Here is a 20,714-nt window from a genome sequence, read left to right as displayed (position 1 = left end):
GTACCTCAGTGGTTGGCACTCAGTCCGACTATTTTGTATACATACAGCCATCCATTGATGATGTTGGTGAGATTTTTTGGTCTTGATAACACAAATTTTGCAGATGATACTGAACTTATCATAGTTGCGAATAGGTCCAGGACGGTCCATCCATGAGACCTTTCATCAGTGAATGCCTGCAGTTACTTCCTGGTTGAGACTAAACACATTACAATTCGATTCCAGCAAAACTGAAATGGTATGGATTAACCATATTCAATCTTTCTGACTTCTCTCTTTCATTTTATGGGCCCCATCTTTGTCTGGTTCTCCTGGTCTCACTAAAATGGTAAAAAAACGTTGGTTTCTATTTGGAGTTGTATCTGTCCCTTTTTTAAACGGGCTAACCATCTGTCCTCAATCTGTTTTCTACTCCTTTGAGTGCTGAGGAAACTTCTACCACTCCTTCAATTTTAGACCCATTGGTTAGTGCTCCAGGCTACCATCTTGAGTTAGTAACATCAAAGGACCTGTTCTAAATAACCAGTGAAAAACTTTCAACAGTGGCCCCTTCAAACTTATGAAGTCATCCTAATTGACATGACCAAACAGCGGCTATCTCTATATCGTCTGAACAAGAGGTCCTGGATCACCTAAATCTTTATAAAACTAGATTGTGTCTGTGTATATTGTCTCCCCTACTATAAGTATAAAAAAGCTTATAAAGCGCTCGAATGCCAGAACGGCGTCTTGGCGCTGAAGTGTGCATAGTCAGCAACAGGGACGATTACTGGTGGATCTGAAATAGAAGATACTTCAGAGTCTTTCTAAAAAGTGCATGGCTCGGTTGAAGTCGCATCTCCGATGGTAGCTGATTCCACAGCTTAGCTGCACAGGTGGCAAAAGAGCGCCTGCCCCATCTAGCTAATCTGAATCTAGAAGTACAGATAAGGCCAAGGTTAGCCGACCGCAGTACACAGGAAGGGATGTAATGCTTAAACCTGTCTGTTTCATCATTAGCACCCCCACCACAGCGGGCCCGGTGGACTAGACAGAGCGCCGTAAACTTGATTCTCTGCTGAACCGGAAGCCAATGTAGTGATCTCCTACCCATAGAAGTGGGGTAACCCCTAGGTAGGTTCAAAATAACGCAGACCGCAGCATTCTGTAAAGACTGGATCTTACCAATCTGGTATTTGTCAATACCCAAAAACAAGGCATTACAATAGTCCAGTCTGGATATGAATAAAGCGGCCATCACCGTTTTTTGTAACGTCCGAGGGATGTATGGGAAGATTTTCCACAGCGTTTTTAACAAAAGGAAACAGGAGGAAGTTAGACTATTGACCTGGGCTGACATGTTCATCTTGTCTTCAAAGATCACCCCCAGGTTCCTCACCTTAGAGACCGGAAGGGGACATTGCCCAGCCTCAGGTGGCCACCATACGGTGTTCCAAACTGAAGGGCCTCTGCCAAACTCCATAACTTCAGTTATTTCGGTGTTTGGCGCGGTTTCTGACTAGACCTCGTCACTCCTTTTAGGGTTGACATTATTCTTGGCCCGGATTAGTCTATCGGTGTTGAGATTTCACACTTAGCATTCTTTCTATTCTTTTTACATTATACACTATTTCTGTTACAGGGTAGCAGTTGCTAATGATGAGAACCTGAGGATGCAGGAGAGTACCAATCTGCCAACTCCCATGGTGTTACTCCCGTGGGGCACTGTCATCCTTTTTTACAATTTTTTTTCATTTTTGTTCTCCTTTTGTTTCTTACACTGTTGGTAGGGAGATAGTAGGGGAGACAATATACACAGACATAATCTAGTTTTATAAAGATTTAGGTGATTCAGGACCCCTTGCTCAGACGGTATAGAGATAGCCGCTGTTTGGTCATGTCAATTAGGATGACTTCATAAGTTTGAAGGGGCCACTGTTGAAAGTTTTTCACGGGTTATTTAGAACAGGTCCTTTGATGTTACTCATTGTTTGAGTGGGGGGCAACCTGTTCTTTCACCCCCTAAGCTCCTTGTTATATACCATCTTGAGTTGCCTGAATTACTGTAATTCTCTTTTCCTGCATGCCCAATCGGGGCTGTGGAAAAGGCTCCTATGAATTCAAAATGCAGTAGCTAAAATAGCTCTTGCCTTACTTTGACACTCATCTGCCTCTGTCTCATTGGTTTTCTTCATTTTCTAAGAGGATTATGTTTAAATACCTATGTCACGTTCATAAAGTCTTTTATCACACCTGTCTTCTATACCTTTGGAAAAGGTTTATTCCATATGCTCTTAGTCATCTTCTCCGCTTTATTGATGTGTCTCAACTAGTAATACTTAGATTTAAGTGTGTTCACTCTAGAAGGTAGGTCATTTACGGTACCAGCAGCCAAAACTGTGGAATACATTTCTGGTAATATTGCACAAGATACGAGGAATATTGCCTTTTTGGAAAGCATTAAGAACCTGGCTGTGTGAGCAATAGATTTCTCTTGCTTTGTTAGACCTCAGTTCTGTCTCTCTTCAGTGCCAGGACACCTGTAAAGATATTTGAGCTCTATATAAGCCATCAATAACAGTACATTATGTTCAAGTAAAGCAGCCTGATTCAAGAGGGCAGTAAGGAAATTACCCTGCACGTTTCCAGTTATCCTGCAAAAAAGACATCCCTTTAAGGATTTATTGGACTCACACCCCTGGATTGTTTGCGGCATGTTTCAATATCAAGTCCCTCATCCAGAATGATTATACATCTGGAGAGGCTCAACCTACCTGAGAGAGCTCCTGCTATTCATAAATTCTCTGGTAAAATTAAAAACATTACTAACTGTATCTAAGGGATGCAGGGATCTGATTAGTGTTCTAGGGTAACTGGTCTACATGTTACACCTGTAGTTTACCTCAAAGGCCAATCTGCCTTCATCAGGACCAAAGGTGATCCCTATAAATTTTAAAAGAATCCAGTTGTGATTCACAACTTGTGAGGTAGAAAGAAAATAAGGCATACACACAGTCATGAATGCTTACAATAAGCTATGTACACCAACATTTCCACAAAAATACCACTGGTCAGTGTTTAACAATTTGTGGACCACCCTTCAAGTTTGATGGGCATGTTTCAGAGAATTAAGTGATATTTGTAAATATGAATCAAAACTTGAAAGAACGATGTTGTTCGTGTTAGATAAATTAGGAAGTACATAGTGAGTATTGAATGCCAGGCATCATACTGACTTATTTATATGAAATTAGTTACAAACGATGCACCCTTCAAGACTGAGTTGTCAGATTGCCCCACATGGCAGTAAAGGCATTTTATGACCCAAGGATTCACTACTTCTCATAAGACTAGAGGATTATGACATCCTCGGCTCGGCCTTTCAAGCTGTGTATATTTTTTCAAGTGGACCCACTACAAATCCTGCACAGAAAACTACAAGCTAAAAATGGATATCTGTCAACATTGAGAAAGGAACCCAATCTCTCTCTTGCTGAATTGTCGGATCAGAAATTAGAGAGCACACTCACTCTGAGTGTTGGATTTTTCAAAGGTGTGCTGGTTTGTTGGGGCGTGAGTCTGTGCTTTGCAGGTAACTCACATAACGCTGCAGAGAATACCCAGTCCACTATGCTATAATGCGGGCTAAGAAATTATTTTCTTTATTACAGTATTGAAGTTAAGTTGGCCAAAATATACATGATTCACATGAAAACCTTTGTTTCCAGCTTTTTCTGCAGACTGTCACTGCCACTAAATCCTTCTATTAATGAAATCTGTCTACAACTGTAAATTTGGTCAAAACTCAGGGGCTAAGTTAGAAGCCTCTTGAGCCACTGGTGCGTCACATTTTATGATGCTCCCGCAGAGCAGAGGGCGGACACATATCTATGTGGCTACGCATTGCTTTGTAGATATGGTGTAAGGCAATGCAGCCCAGGTCACTGCTTTGCCTTGCACTGTGTCAGGGAGGTGTTCCACGTGTGTTGCGGAGGGTGATCCCACGCAACACCCATGGGTTTTGGCTCATTGACTGTATGCCTCCCTAGGGCAGGCATAACAAGGAGAAATATGTTTGTTTCTCCTTGTTTTTATCTATATGTGCTGCAGAATGTAGCACACATAGAAAGAGGAAAACGCCTCTATGGATTGTTTTTGTGCAGGAGGGTGTCCCTTCCTGAACAAAAACTATCCTGCCAACAACGCAAACACCCTTGCACCATGGTGCAAGGGTGCCTGCGTTGGCACTAGGCACCATAGTGTCCACCGGCGCAGGCTGAAAGGACAGAAATGCACTGCATCTTGCAAATATGGTGTATTCCTGCATTTTTGATTTGGCTTAGGGCTGCTTCGCAAAAACATTTGCGACACTTCCCTACGCCAAATCATTGTAAATGAGGCCTACAATGTACAATTGTTTCAAGCACCAATTGAGTTAAAATGGATATTTTGATCAAGCCAATTTGCAAATTCATAAGAATGTTTTATTCCCCAAAAACATATAACTTTCCCTAGACAATGCTGAAAGTTTCAGAATTGTTTAAATTGTAACAACAATTTTGTCGTATGTAAAAAAAACCCTATTATACTTCACTTCTTTTTACTCAGATGACTTGTAGGTAAAATTCTGCTTTAGAAAAGTGTTAAATAAATCAATAGGTGTTTGAAATGCCTGGGGGATAGATGTAGTCTATTGTATCTAGTTTGGCATTGCCTGGAGCTGACAAAACACTAGGCGCAACAGGAAACGTTAGCATCAGAGGGAACTGATAAGGCATTAACCAACTGTTAAGGATTGTGCACTGTGCCTTAAGGAGTTACACGATGAGGACCTAATATTTTCACACCACACACTTATAACTGCTGAACATCAAATCCTGAAAAATCTGATCAATTAATGCTATTGACCCTTACAAGATGTGTTTTTCCTGTGTAAGATGTCCAGGCTAACAAAATGAGCGGTGTACCCATGGTGTGTGTCTGTGTTAAATGAGTGAAAGATCTACCTTACAATACAATATGGAATCGAGACATTCATGGTTATGGGAACAATGCTGAAAATGGGAATCATTTAGTCTTTGGGTGCTGTCAATCTAACAATGCCTAGCCCGAATCATAGACCTTGCCTTGGCTCCTAATCAGCAGACTGATAATTTAGGAAGAATGTAAACAATGTTAGTTTTACGAGTCTTCTGAGTAGTATATATTTTTCCATTCCACCATTATTTTATTTTCATTTTAATTGAGAATTGTGTTGCATATTGTACAATTTAAATGGGAGGTGCCCAAAGAAATGTAAGATTCTCCTGAGAGCAAATATGAGGTGCAGGCAAGAAACACAGCAATGCAATGAATAATTTGAGAGGTAAAAAAGGAAGGTTGTTTTTACCGTGTAAGAAGGATAACATGTCGGCATTATTGCCTTCTTCTCTGGACATTATCAATGGTTAACGCCCTCTACAGATGTTTTAGCAGCTGTTAATCGCCCAGCATGTGGCAGTTGGAAAGGTGAGGGTGCTTAATGATAGGAAGGAAAATGAAAATAATTTAAGAGGCGAAAGCATGCGACCAATAAGGATATTAGTATTTATCCAACCAAATTTCACTCCAAACACCAAACAGATAAATAAAGGTACCCTGCCACGCTGATTCTTGCAAACAGCAACATTTGGTGCCAGCACTTTGAAGTCAGACTCACGGCCCATAATTGTGTGTGGCATGGCAACATTTTTAAGTTGGGCTTGGGTGATCAGATCAAGAAGGCTTAAATTAATTGATTAATTGGAGGATTTTAAATCTGTGTGTTCAAGGTAACTTATTAATGTCATTGGCTTATGGTATATTTTATCGATTGGATTGTATTGTTATGGCTTTGTTTTTTTTGCTTGTTTTTTTACTATATTGTATGTACTGCTTTTTAAGATAAGATTTTATCGGAATAAAGCCTATTGACTGACTGACTGGCAAACACCAACATTTGGTGCCAGCACTTTAAGAGTTCCTATTGGTGTTCATGAGTGATTTCAAAGGATTTTTTCTGATATGTTGGTAAAACCCGTAGCACCAACTTCAGTAACTACATTCCTGAGAAGTAGGTTGCGGCGTTTTTTAGTGGATTTTACGCCCTCTATTCCTAGGGTTAAAAGTACATCCATATTATAATATATTTCCGAGGTGACTGGCGTTTATAAAGTTGTATTTTTGTAAGTGCCCTCCAACAATAAACTTGCGAGGGTGACATATCAGTTGAATCACACTTCCAGCTGAGCTTCGTTAATTATGTGGATTTAAGAAGTTCACCAGCTATGTAAGCTGCTCTCCCTTTTAATCCAACAGTGGTTTTTAAATGAAATCAGAATTTCACATGCTAATACTCTGTACTTGACATGCTGATATGTTTTAATTAACAGACTATTAAATATTTAAAGAGCAATAAAAATGCATGATTCATCTTGGGCCATTTTGTCTTTAGGTTACAATTTAAAAAAAAAAAAAATCGTTTGATGGAAACGCCAACTGATTTAATTTCCATATTATGTAGGCATACGGGGTCTGCAGCTCTGCGCAGTTTAAGGACTAGGCATAGATTATTTTACTCAATTATTGTTGAGCATCAGATTTTCTTATTAATCCAAAAATATCTTCATGGTGCAAACAATGTTTTGCAATATTGAGATCGGGCTTAACTGCAATGATATGAACCTGGTAGGAAGCTTCAGACCTGGATTCATGCCACATAAGTATGTACCAACGCCAGACAATTTTACTGTAGCATACTTGTCGACTGACTAGCTTTGACTAGGTGAAAAGTATACTTGCAACAACCAATAGCGCAAAAGGATACTTGCACTGCCCAATCAATAGAAAACTGTCATTTTGCCATGAATGGTCAGTGCACAGATTGATGCAAACTTGCCCAGCAACGATTCACAAGGCAGCAAGTATTTACAATGGAGTGACAACGCTACTAGTGTTGGCTTGTATTTAGTGCAGGCACGCAGAGTGCCAATTTTCTGATGGGATACTCTGTCACAAACATGGCTATCCTGTGCGTCATATTACAAGTACATTATACCGAATGGCACATGTTTGTGACAAAGTAATTCGTCAGTCAAACTCAACATAAGGTCTCTAGTCACAAACACAAGCCACATGCAGACCGTGCTAGATGACTAAAGGCAGTGGCCTAAAGCAAAATTATGCACACCCCTTGCAGAATGGATGAGGGGCCACTAAGTATCCGATATCTCACAAATATTCATTGACCTTGGGCTGAATGGGAGCCCCTTGAATGGTTTGGGGGCCAATGAAGGGTTGGGGGTCACCCTGACTATAGGCTTCAATGCATACACAGGCCCGCACACGTACTCACCCTCGTACATATGGACCAAGGGGCATATTATCAAGAACGGCGTTAAAATTATCGCCGGTTTAGTGGCAGAAAACTGCCGCTAAAGTGGCGATAATGGGCTTGATAATATGCCCTTGAGAATTCCAATAGAAGCCCATGTTCACACCAGAATATGGACTTCTATTGCAATTCTCAAGGGCATATTATCAAGCCCATTATCGCTGCTTTAGCCGCAGTTTTCTGCTGCTAAACCGGCGATAATTTTTAACGCCCTGCTTGACAATATGCCCCAAAGAAACATAGAGGTTCACATGGATGGACATGTCTGCATGCACAAACAGATAACACACACACATCTACGCAAAGACACGCATACAGAAAGGGGCAGACACACAGTGAGGGTTAACGCATACGATTGTAACTGAACACACGCCCATTGCATTTATGCATCGATTCTGTGCTACATAAGTACATGAATGAATGCATGAGGCCCTTGGTTGATGCACAGGTGCAACTGGTGTTTCTGATGGTCTTTATGGTTCTTTTTATCATCCTCTGTTGGCAATTAGTACTGCTGGGATGCAACACCCAGTTTGAATTAGACATCTAGACAACGCGAACTTTAGTTAATTGTTATCCACTTTTTCAGTAGACTAGAGTATGATTGACATGTCTGTTTGAAGCACCTTACTAGTGCAAACGATGATGTCACTGGAGCTGCCTTGTAAATCTTGTATTAAGCTATCCTCTTCACGATTTTTAGATTTCTGCAAGAGGATGCAGTGGAAATAGTGATTACATTACCTCACCTGCACATAATTTTCATAGGATAAATCAGTTTAATGCAACCTGCAAACCATCGTGAAATGCGGAGCTTGCATGGGACCCAAAAGAGCCTGGATCGGGAAAGCTTCGCTGTACTTTGAAAGGCATTCCTTTCCGATTGGGTACCATTGATTTTCATAAATAACTCTCCAGCAAATGCCTCAGCCAATCGTGACTATCGTGTCAGCAGGAATTTACTTAACAACACAAACCAACAGCATGAAGTCATCCCCATAGCCAGGGTGTAGGTTTTACGGTCTGGTGTCGGCTTGACATCTTGTGATTCTGGGGCCCAGATTTGCCAAGAATTTGAGTCAGCTGCATCACTTTTTGGCTCCGCCCCACACAAAATCTATTTAGGGATTTACCAAGACACGCAAAACCTTATTTGCGTGGTTTTGTAAATAAACTACTGCAGCGCACATCACTTCCTTGTTTATCTTTGAGTCATATCGGCATTACATGGGTGGATCATAGCCGTACCCGTATATCCACCCATATAGTTTGATACAAACTCACATTCATAAAGACGCGTTGTAAGAAATTAGGTTATTAGTTGACGGGATGAGAGCCCCACTCAAATAAGAAACACAATCCTTGTCAGGGTGAACCCTAAGGTAGCTTGCCATAAAGCAGTCAGCCTTAACATAAGGCAATTTGTAAAGTATTTATGCAGTACTCAACCAGTAATAAAGTTAGAACACAAAACAAGAAAAATCCCAAACCAATTTAGAAAAATAAAATGACACCAAACAATACAAATACTGAGTAGAATCTGAGTTAACTATATGAGTTTTAGGTAAAAATAGTGCTAAGAAGCACAAAGCGACAATCTTGTTTATCTTGTCATTCTGGACCTGGTCAAAGTCAAACATTCAGTTTGACTGCGATGGTGCGTGGGTCAGATTCAGGAACCAGGTATGTAATGGTGGGGAGTTAGTCCAGTTCCTTGCAGGGAGCCTCAGTCAGAGCTTCTTGCTGGAGAGTTCCCCAAGAAGATCATTGTTGGTGCGAAGTGCTGGTCACCGGTTGGAGTTTCACTGCAAGAAGGTTGTCGTTGGCAAAAAGAGTGGGTCGCTGCTCGGAGCTTCATGTTGGAAGGAGATGTGGATGGCCATAGCTGATGCGAAGAACAGGAGCTTCAGGTTGGTGGGACATGTGGGCGGTAGTTGTTGATGCAAAGAGCCCAGGTCCTCTGGATTTTCACACTGAGTCCAGTTGTTGCAGTCCTTAGCTTTAATAACTACACTATGACACAAGCCAAGTGCTGGGTGTGGTAGCTTAGTGTACTAATGCATCCACTGCAGGGGCCTGTGTTCGATCTCATGGTCACAGGTTCAATTCCTGGCGGGTCCACTCAGCCCTTCATCCTTCCTAAGGTCGATAAAATGAGCACCATTGAGTTGGGTAACAATAAACATTTGTTATTCAGCACCAAGATGCCCCTTTGGGGGTGAACATGCACTTTGCAAATACATATGTTATGTTGTAAGTGTACAGGTCCTGGGGAGGAACCTCTTGGGGGCAAGGATGCACCTTAGCAGAGTCTAGGAAGGTCTAATTGATGTGGGTCAGCTAGGCAGTTGCAGGGAAGGTCTCTGGAAGTGTGTGGTGTCCTTGTGGCTCAAACAGGAGGTCAGCCAGCCAACCTTTGGAGTCACTCCTGGGATCCTTGGTTAAAGGCACACAAGTCCAGTCTTCCTTCTTCAGACAGAAGGACAGCCCTTCTGAATCTGTCACTGATCCAGGAGTATTCTAATAAGATGTTTTGCAGCTAGTGCCAGTCTGTGTGTTGGGGGAAACCACCTTTGTCTAACCCTATCTGGTTCTGGTGAGTTATTCCCCTTCTCCTGGGTCTGTAGCCAGTCTGTCTAGGATAACAAGGGGCAGGCACCCCAGGGGTGGGCTGCATTTGCCAGTGACAGGGCAGGAAGATTAATAAGTCAGGAAGAGTGTAGGCACAGCCATCAGGCTACCTTTTGATGCCCAGGAGGGACTGAGTACAACCCCAAGGCTAGCCTGCTCAGCAGAGGACCATCTTTACCACCAACCCAGGCCCTTTTGTCTCGTCTGGAAGGAATACACTTCACACCATAGGAGAGCCATTAACAGTCACGTCTCCCTGGACAGTGGCAGAGAGGCACATTTGTTTCAGGCAGAAAAAGTGCAACTTTCTAAAAGTGGTATTTTCAGAACAGTAATGTAAAATTAAACTTTAACATTAATGTGGATTTTTAAAATTATAATTCAAATGAGTGGAAGAAGTATTTCTTTATTTGCTCCCAAGCCAAAGTTATCACTTAATAAATGTAATAAGCTAACTCAGTGTTAGCCTAAAGGAGAGCTATCCCTGCTACAGTGAAAAATGACTTTGGGAGTTTTTCACTGCTAGGACATGTAAAACTTAACAGTACATTTCCTACTTTTTAAATAGCATGTACCTTTCCTTATGAGCATTTAGAGCTTCTGTAGTTTTGTTTTTTCATTTTGTTGGCATTGCGACTGTGCACTTTACCATGGCTAACAAATGTTAAAGTGCTTGTGCTCTCTCCCATAAACATGGTAAACGTGACAGACTCCTGATTGGCACATTTAATTTACTTGTAAGTCTCTAGTAAACGTTTACTACATGTACCCAGTGCCTGTAAATTAAGTACTACTAGTGGGCCTGCAGCACTCATTGTGGCAACCACTGAAGTAACATTTAAAACATATCTCAGATCTGCCCCTTAGCCTGTACTGCTGCTTTAAAACTGCCATTTCAACCTGGCATAATATTACATTTTGCAGACCAAAACCTTCCATTTTGATGTATATAAGGCACCCCTGCCAGGAACTGGGAGTACTAAATGAGCACCTCTAGCTGCTCCTTTATTATTCTTTCTCATGTCGTTTTTGTGTGTTTTTTTATGTTTCGCTCCCACCCAGGACTCCCACTGCTTCTTTTTTTGCTGGGGGCCTGCGGCCTCCTCTACTCCCTGCATGCAGCTCCTATTGTATTAGGCTGCACTGGAGCTGGCCAAACTTTTATTTTATTTTATTTTTTTGATAGAGTGCCCTGGCCCTACCCAGGCCACCACCGTGATCAAGGCCATAATGGCAGCACCGCGTTGGTGGAATTGAGCTGCCAATTAAGTGCATATTGAACTTGAAGCCCACAAGAGTGCTGCGTAATTTCTTTCTTTTTGTGCAACTACTGTTTAGGAACACTGGTTATGGTCCAGCGCTGGCACCAGCAGTTAGAGCGCGCTGCTTTAACTGCTTTGCTTGATGTTAATGAATCAGCAGCTGCATGCGGCATGTGTTGATCTTTTTACAAACTTTAATCTCATCACAGGGGAACAACAAGGGATACAAGTCTCCTGCATGTGTGCCAACACTTGAAGACTTAAACAGCCTGGGTAGGCAACAAACTTCAAATGGTGCCTTAGTGTTTTTCCAGTGATGGAAGAAATGCCAGGGATAGCCTCACACAAGATGGTGAAGGCATTTCTTTGGCACATCCATCTCCCAAACCTATGCAACCCTGGCAATGAGAAGGGTTCATGAGCTTCGGAGCAACAATTGTGATCTGCCTCAATCAGAGACACTAGTAACTTGCAACAATTGGTCTTATATATTGAAGCAATGTTCGTACAGGACTTAGAATCAAACATAAACTGTTTTGTATTCAACAACGATAAAAATCTATTTATTACTTCAAGGTAAAAAATTATGGGCACTAAAACTACGAGGATTCCAACTAAGGAGCATAAGGGAAATGCAATTAACACAATTAATAACAGCTTACCACCCTGATCAAGGCCGTAAAAGCAGAAATGTATTGGTGGAATAGAGATGCTGATTAAATGCATTTTGAACTCAGAGCCCACGAGAGTGCAGCGTTCTTTCTTTCTTTTTATGCAACTTATGTTTGGGAACACTGTGGTCACGTTCTGGCGCTGGCACCAGCAGTTTGAGTACACCGCTTTGACTGCTTTGATTGATGTACATATATATACGCATTACGGGGTTAAGGGGACCCAAGGGAGCCTGATAACATCATTTTAAACCGGAACTTCTCCATTGTTAACATACTGCGCCTTTACCCTGAACAATTCATGCCTATGTGGGTTTCTATTTTTTCTTCCGTTCACCACGCAATATCCTGTCAGCAATAGTTCCTTCTGGGTACTATAGTCAATTTTGGACTGCAGTGGGAGAGCGTCCATGTGACTTGGGGTCGGAATGATCCCTCCAATGGGGACTATGCAGGATAATACAAAGGCATGGGTGGAGACACATTTTTTCCTGGGAGCAGCGGCATCTGAGGAAGGCTACTAATGCCGAAATGCATTATGCTTTTGCTGTTTCATGAAAAGGTTTCCAAGATTCCCCGCAGTGGCCTCTTACCTTTTCTGCATGGAGGGGCTTTTCGTTTGGATTTGTGCACGCCTGCCAGTGGCGTGAACAAGGCCCCGTTCTTCTAAGTGGCGGGAGTAGTGCTGGCACCAGCTGTTGCAGCTTGCTCTCTTCATCCAAGGCATTGGAACAACTCCTGCCCGCCTCGAGTGAAAGCAAAGTAAGGGATTGCTGCCAGGTGCAGATCATGACTTCACGATGAGCCGAGTCCACTGTGAATTTGACTTGCTGCCCAACTGAAACTTGCACCAGGGGCTTGAACGTTAAGGGGACACAAGGGAGCCTGATAGCATCATTTAAAACCGGGACTTCTCCATATTTTAACATTCTGCGCCTTTACCCTGAACAGTTCATGCCTATTTGGGTTTCTACTTTTTCTTCCGTTCCCCCACACAACATCCAGTCGGCAATAGTGCCTTCTGGGTACTGTAGTCAATTATGGATTGCATTGGGAGAGCGTCCATGTGACTTGGGGTTGGAATACTCCCTCCAATGGGGACCATGCAGGATACTACAAAGGCATGGGTGGAGACACATTTTTTCCTGGGAGCAGCGGCATCTGAGGAAGGCTACTAATCCCGAAATGCATTATGCTTTTGCTGTTTCATTAAAAGGTTTCCAAGATTCCCCGCAGTGGCCTCGTACCTTTTCTGCATGGAGGGGTTTTTCGTTTATATATATATATATATATATACATATATATTTTTCCATATAGTCACCAGTAGGTAGTTATAGTTAGGACCAAAGTTTCCATAGGAAAAGCATTTTTTGTTTCGCCAATAACTTTGGCACCGTTTGACAAATCTCCAGAATTGCTTTTCACAAAACTTCCCCTTTTTGATTCATCTTCCGTGTTGAACATTTCAAAGTGATCCATCAAGTGGGTGCGGAGAAAAAAAGGGGGATTCCAAAACTCATTTGCCTCATGTTAAGTCTATTGGTATTCTTAATGTTTTTTAACATGGCTATAGCCTGAACTGCTAAACGGGACTGCACCAAATTTGGCAGAAAGCTAGATTGTGATCCAGAAAGCATGTTTTTTTGTGATTCTGTGTAAATCCGTTCAGTAGTTTTTGTGATATCTATCTTCAAAAACTATAGCTATAGGGGATACAAGTCCTTGCATTGGACTCGTGGATCCTACTCAAATTTGATTGGCTGGCAACTCTTCAACCTGGAAGTTTTGGCAGCCAACTTGAGACTTGAAGCCGGGCCTCAGAAATACCCTGACCTCCCAGATATGGTGGGGGGGGAGGGTCCCTCAGGGACCCCGTCAGGGGTAAAAAAACATTTTCTTTAAAACAAATTGACGTGGACTTGCGGGTGGACCCGCAAATCTGTAGCAAAATTAAATCAAAAAGCAAGCACACGTTCCTGAGCTTGCTTTAGAATAACTCCCAGGTGGAATAGGTCCATGGGGCATATGGTAAATATGGGAGGAGCACATGGGGCTCCATCCCAGGGCCTATCAAAGCCCTGGGGACCGCCACCTCCCTGGGGCAATATTAATTAGGAATGCGGGTGGGCCCACTGGGCCCACCTGCAGCCCCAGGGACCGCCACCTCCCCAGGTGGGATTCCAATTATATTGGGGTGTCATGGACCCCCCTGCCCAGGGGCCCGCCCCATCCCTGGAGCTAATCAAAATAATATGGGGGGTCTTACAGACCCCCCTGCCCAAGGGACTGCCACCTCCCTTGGGGTTAATTTCAATAACATGGGGGGCCCTCACAGACCCCCCCCCTGCCCGGACACTGCCACTTACCCAGGCCTAATTAAAATAAAATGGGCAGGGAAACAGACATTTCTTGGAGATCCAGGAAGCTGCATGTGTGCAGCGACCTGGGTTTTAAAACAATACCAGCTAATGCAGCAGGCATGGACGTGGCAGGGACTGCAGGGGCCTTGAGGCTCCCTCTGCAGTCCCCAACAGAGAGGCCAGGCCCCGGGGATGTGGTCCCCAGGGCTGATGTTGGCACAAGGAGGAGTGCCGCGCAGCTCCCCTTTTAAAAAAAAATATATTAAGGCCTAGCCCTGGGAGATGGGGTCCCTGGGGCCAAAATCAGCCCAGGAGGGAGGCCACGCGGCCCCATCCTGTTTTTTAATAAACATTTTTAAGGGTCAGGCCCCGTGGATGGGGTCCCTGGGACCCCAAATGGTCCAAGAAAGGGGGGCCACACGGTCCCACTTCCTAAAAAAAAAAAGACAAACAAAAAGCCAGCAACTCGCCAGAGGGACTGGTTGGGGGATCAAGTCCCCATGGCTACCGAGGGCCGTTATATGTGAAAAAGACCTTGAGTTACCTCTAGTAAGCCCCACACAGTGGAATTGCTGAGAGGCGGAGGAGGCCACAGCTCCTTTATCCACAACTCTTCAAATATACCTCTCAGTGCACTGCTGCTGGTGTGGGGATGAGGTCCCCTTGTCTCCTGAGGGCCTCATCACTAATGTGGGCTTCTTTCACCAAGTGATAGTTTGCAAGAGGAGCATTTGCAGAGTGGTGGGGAAAGGGGGCTTGCTGGAAGTAGCAGGAAGAGTAGTTGGTCCCAAGGATGTCCTTGGGGCCAACTACCCCTACTGTTATGTACAGTAAGTCCCACACAGTATGATTGTTAAGAGGTCTTCAGAGGCCATTTCCCCTTTCTCCACAAGTCTGCAAATGCGGCTTGTGGTGCACTACAGGTTGTGGGATGAACTTCACTTTACTCCTGAGGGACCTTGGGGGCCAAGATGCCCTCCTGGTACTTCCTGTAAGTCATATATTGCAGGATTCCTGAGAGCTGGTCGGAGGCCCAGCACCCTTTCTCCACCACTCTGCGAATGCAAGTACCAGTTAAAACAATATAGAAATTCACTTGAAAAAAACAAAGGTTACAGGGACATTGTAGTGTGGCTCAGGTTTCCCTCGCCTAAAACCAGAGAAATGTGGCAGTTATAGTTAGCTGAGCTAATTATAACTCACTCCCCTGCAATGCTCATGACATGGTCAGTTACATCACTGATGACATTACTGATGACATCTCAAATGGCATCACTGATGACATCATACACAGAATCTCTGCACAGCCACTCACACCCCAATATAACAATATCATACACCCAATCCAACTTCCACACTACCATTCCCAAAACCATTGAAACACCCATACCAGTACTTACACACCCACTCACTGATTCATAGGTCTACACACACATCCACTCAGTCACCCATGCTGCCACTCATACACCAACTCACTCACTAATACAGTCACTTATATATACACTCATATACCCATAAAGCCACTCACATACTATCAGTCACCCATAGAGCTACTCACATACCTATTCACTTACCCATAGAGTCAATCACACTGCCACTTACTCACCTATAGAATTATACACACACCCACTCACTTACTCATAGAGATAGTGACACATACTCACTCACTTATACATTCACTGATACCATCACACACTCACCCATGCAGCCACTCTCACAATCACTCACTCACACATACAGTCTCTCATATACTCCAACACTCACCTATAATGCCTTTCACATATGCAGTTACTCACCCATATACCACTGACACATCCATTCACTCACCGACACAGCCATACACACACTTAGTCACCCACAAGCCCCTCAGAGATGCACTTACTAACCCATGCAGCCACTGGCTCACCCACTACCTCACTAGCATCTTGACACCTTTTAGTATTAGTGTGCTTTACAAATGTTATCCTATCCTATCCTATCCAGGCATACACTCCCTCACCCACCCATATAGACACTCATACACCCATACAGGTACTAAGCCAACAAATCAATCACCCAAACAGCCACTCACAACCCATACAGCCACTTAGACACCAACAGACAGACTGATACAGACATTCGCACAACCTAGTCACTCACCCATACATTCACATAGACACCTAATCACTCACTTATACAGTCAGTCACTCACCCACTGAATCATCCATACTGGCACTCATACACCCCCTGATTCACAAATACACCTTGGTTTATATCTTTACCACTCATAAACATTTTAAAAACACTCACAGTCACTAGATGATGTTATCAGTGATGTCATCAGTGATGTCACTGACCGCGTCATGAGTGATGTAATATGTGAGATCATAAGCAGTGCATAGCGGGGGGTGCGAGTTATAGTTAGCTCAGTGAGTGCTAAATTTCTCTGGTTTTGTGAAATGTCAACCCAACTATAATATCCTTTAACCTTTGTTTTTTTCAGTGAATTTTTAAGGTTTTTTTAATTCTATTTCCTAACTTTAACGTCTCTGTAACCTTTGATTTTTTCAGTGAATGTCTAAGGTTTTTTAAATGCTAATTATTAAGTATAACATGCCTGTACCCTTCGTTGGAAAAATTGTTTTTTTTCTCTTATTAGATAGATGCAATATTCTCAGGTTTTGTAAAAACAAAAATGGCATACCACTCTCATACAAAGCAACTATAAATGGCAACCTTCTGAATTTTGCATTGCCTGAAACTGCAAAAGCCAGCAAATAAAAACATTCCTTTCATATTTCGTTATTGTAACTGTATTTCTGAATGTTTACTGTCTGTTAACTCTTTTACTCCTGTTTAGATTTAGCCCAAAATGCATGCCTTTGTGTCAATACTCGCAACGTAATCGTGATCATCGTGATGAATTCGCAAAAAAAAAGGGAGTCAGAAATCCTACTTTCCTTTATAGTCATATTTTTACCACTATACTACACTTTTTTGCAAAATCCTCACAAGGCAATCTAACTTACCTTATAAAACAATTACCTAAACCTCTCCAATTTGAAAAAATGAATACCTTTTTCTTTACCACCTTTCCCTCAATACACCCTCTGTAGAATCTCCATAGACACCCACTAGAACCAGTAGTTCACAAGTTCACAACACATTCCAGAAGTGTCATACTAGTTACTAAATGAACTCCAGCAGGTGTAGTTTACAGCACATACTGTAAAGCATATCCAACTCTCTATTACATGTATTTCTATGTACCAGACCCAATGAAACATCTATTTACTAATCATTTCCAAATGCTACCTACTTTCTCCCACCTGCATATTCCATCCACCCAATCAAATCTTTAATTGTTTTCAAACCACTACCACACATGCATTTTCACTGTCTTTCACAGTACCAACTGTGATATTCAGCAGCAGACCTGTCCTGTGTGCTACTCCTCCTTCCTACAAAATGCTTACAGTGTGGATTAAGGGCCACAGTTATGTCGATTGGGCTAAAGAGGCCGCAAGAAAGAGAAATATTACCAAGGACTTGGGTTTGGATAATGTGGACATTACTTGGATTGGGTATAGAAGATTAAAGTTTCATACATTTCTACCTTTGGTTAAAACCATTGTGGATTCATCAGCCCCCAGACCTCATGATTGTGCACTGTGGTGGCAATGACCTAGGCACATTAACTGGAGTAGGACTGGAAATCCTAATGAAGGATACCTTTGCTGAATCGATGATGCTTTTGCCTCACACTGTCTTGGTTTACTCTAACATATGCCGAAGAAAGACATGGAAGTGGTCAAATCAATTCTGTCCACTGATTGACAAAGCCAGGAAACATGTTACTAAAACTGTTTCTGCTTTCCTCAACGACCACACCATGGGCTCTATCTACAACAACAACCTGTATTTTAACATGTATAGAATATGTAGAACTGATGGAGTTCACTTTACAGATGAAGGGAACAGGGTGTTTCTAAGCAACCGAAAGCTCATAATACAGTCTTATTTGTAACTGTCTTATACACACTCTCAACACAAAGGCTATTGTCAGAGCCACCCAAGGGCCAAAATTGTGTACATTTTCAAGTTAAATATTTTTTGGGGAACTTTTGAAATTCGTGACAATGTCACTATGATCGCGATCCCAATGTGAACTCGCAAAACAAAAGCAGATATTCAACGATCACCACCACATTCAAAACATTTAATTAAAAAAATTAAATCTAAGTATTACAAAACACACATTACTAACTTAAAAAACATTTGTGCACATTTGATTTAGTAAGTTTTTGAAAAACTGTATTTGAACCCTACTTTCAGCTGTCTTAATGACGCCGATAGTCATAATGACTTCAGTAACTGCGATGATTGCGCTTTTTTTAAGAGGTGTAAAACACATATATGCACACATTTAACAGTATTTTAGACACTAGGGGTTTATTATTACACTGTCTAAAGTCATATTTTTGTAGAGAGTTTCTACAAAAAAAACTTTTTAACTGATTTTCCAATTTTGCGATGATGCCAGGTGCCACGATGATATTGGTAGCTGTGAATACCGCGAATACGTCGCAAAATGACAAAACATAAGCAGACATTCAATAGCTACCACCACATACAAAACTGATAACTGCAAAATGTATTATAACCGACACACTAAACACGTTGCTATCTAAAAGACTTTATAATAGCATGTATATCTCCCTTCAAATCTCTATAACACAGTGTTTAACTCTTTCAGTGGGACCTGTGACTGCAAACATCATTGTATCAGTAAGTGTCTCATTAACTTTATAAGTATTTTAGTGGATCTGTGAGATGGTGCATCAGTCTATCAATGGTTCTATAACAAACTGCATGACTGTCTCAGTGCATTTATGACTGGATGCATCAGTGACTCAATGGATCTGTGATTGGTTGCATGAGTATATCAGTCGATCTGTGAGTAGGTGCATGAGTACGTTTGTGCATTTGAAACTAAGTATATGACTGTCTGACCAGATCTGTGAGTCGATACATGAATATCTAAGTGGGTCTCTGAGTGGGTGAGTGAGTGGGTGTGTGACTGTCTCAGTGGGACTGTCTCAGTGCATCTATGACTGGGTGCATCAGTGACTCAATGGATCTGTAATTGGTTGCATGAGTCTCTCAGTCGATCTGTGGGTAGGTGCATGAGTAAGTTTGTGCATTTGAAACTAAGTATATGACTGTCTGACCAGATTTGTTTGTCGATACAAGAATATCTAAGTGGGTCTCTGAGTGGGTGAGTGAGCGGGTGTGTGACTGTCTGAGTGGGTTTGTGAGTGAGTCACTGGGTCAATGTCTGGGAGTGTGAGTGTCTGAGTAGTTCTGTGAACAGATTGGTCAAACAGTGCCAAAATTATAAGCAAGTCAAAAAATGATTTTCCTATGGAAGCTAGGTCCTAACTATAGCTCCCTGCTGGTAATATATATATCTATATATATATATCCAAACACAAATTGGGTGCTCCACTGCGCTCCCTATTATCCACAAGTTTCATCTGCTCAGGATAATCAGAACACAAAAAGACTTCCCAATTCATTATGGAGATCGGCGACTCCTTGATCACGGATCCATTAAATTAATATTCACCTCTGTGAAAAAGTGTTTACAATGGAAAGAGGACTATGAGATTCGAGAATCATACCAGATTCTTTGTAAAAGCAAGCACCATTGTTGTAAGAGAATGTTTGCATGGTTTTGTATCTCAACATACAAATAATTAATCTTCTCTGAATATTCATTGGCATGTTTCCGCAAACCTGTTGTGCAACATTTTCTCTTGATTAGTAAGAAGAAGACAGTCTGAAGGCCCCATTGGGCAAATCATGCTACATACTATTATAATTTGCCTATGGCAGTGACTTTTCATGCGTATTTCACCAAAGTGGGCACACCCATTTACTTAAATTTATCTTACATTTATATCTCAATTAACTTATTATAGAATCATATTCATTATTCTCTCTTTCTAAAAATAACAAAAAAAAACATATTGTTTATACATCCACCTCGTGTTAATTTTTTGTGCCAAACTGTGACACAGCACCAAGATAATATTTAATTTAAAAGAGCAGAAGTGCAATCCTCCTGAGGAACACAAAGAAAACATGTTCAAGGAGGAAGAGGAGGAAAACTTGGAACGGTTCAGGATTCCAAAATTCGGATCTCACACAACTCCTGCCACATGTCTGTGCAAAGTCTTCCTTTATTGAAGAGGAAACCTCACATACATAATAGTGTCATGCTTCATCATCAGCATCTTCTCCCCACCCAGTTAGGTCAATGCCACCAGGGCGGACTCAACCTCCTCGAAGACTGTAATAGAAGGAGGATGTTTTCTTCGATAAAAACTACTGGTCAAAAAGAGGGAGGTCCAGATTT

The sequence above is a fragment of the Triturus cristatus genome, chromosome 2_2 (genome assembly GCF_964204655.1).
Source record: "Triturus cristatus chromosome 2_2, aTriCri1.1, whole genome shotgun sequence".
NCBI classification, from domain to species: domain Eukaryota; kingdom Metazoa; phylum Chordata; class Amphibia; order Caudata; family Salamandridae; genus Triturus; species Triturus cristatus.
Note: the sequence above shows the minus strand (reverse complement) of the source record.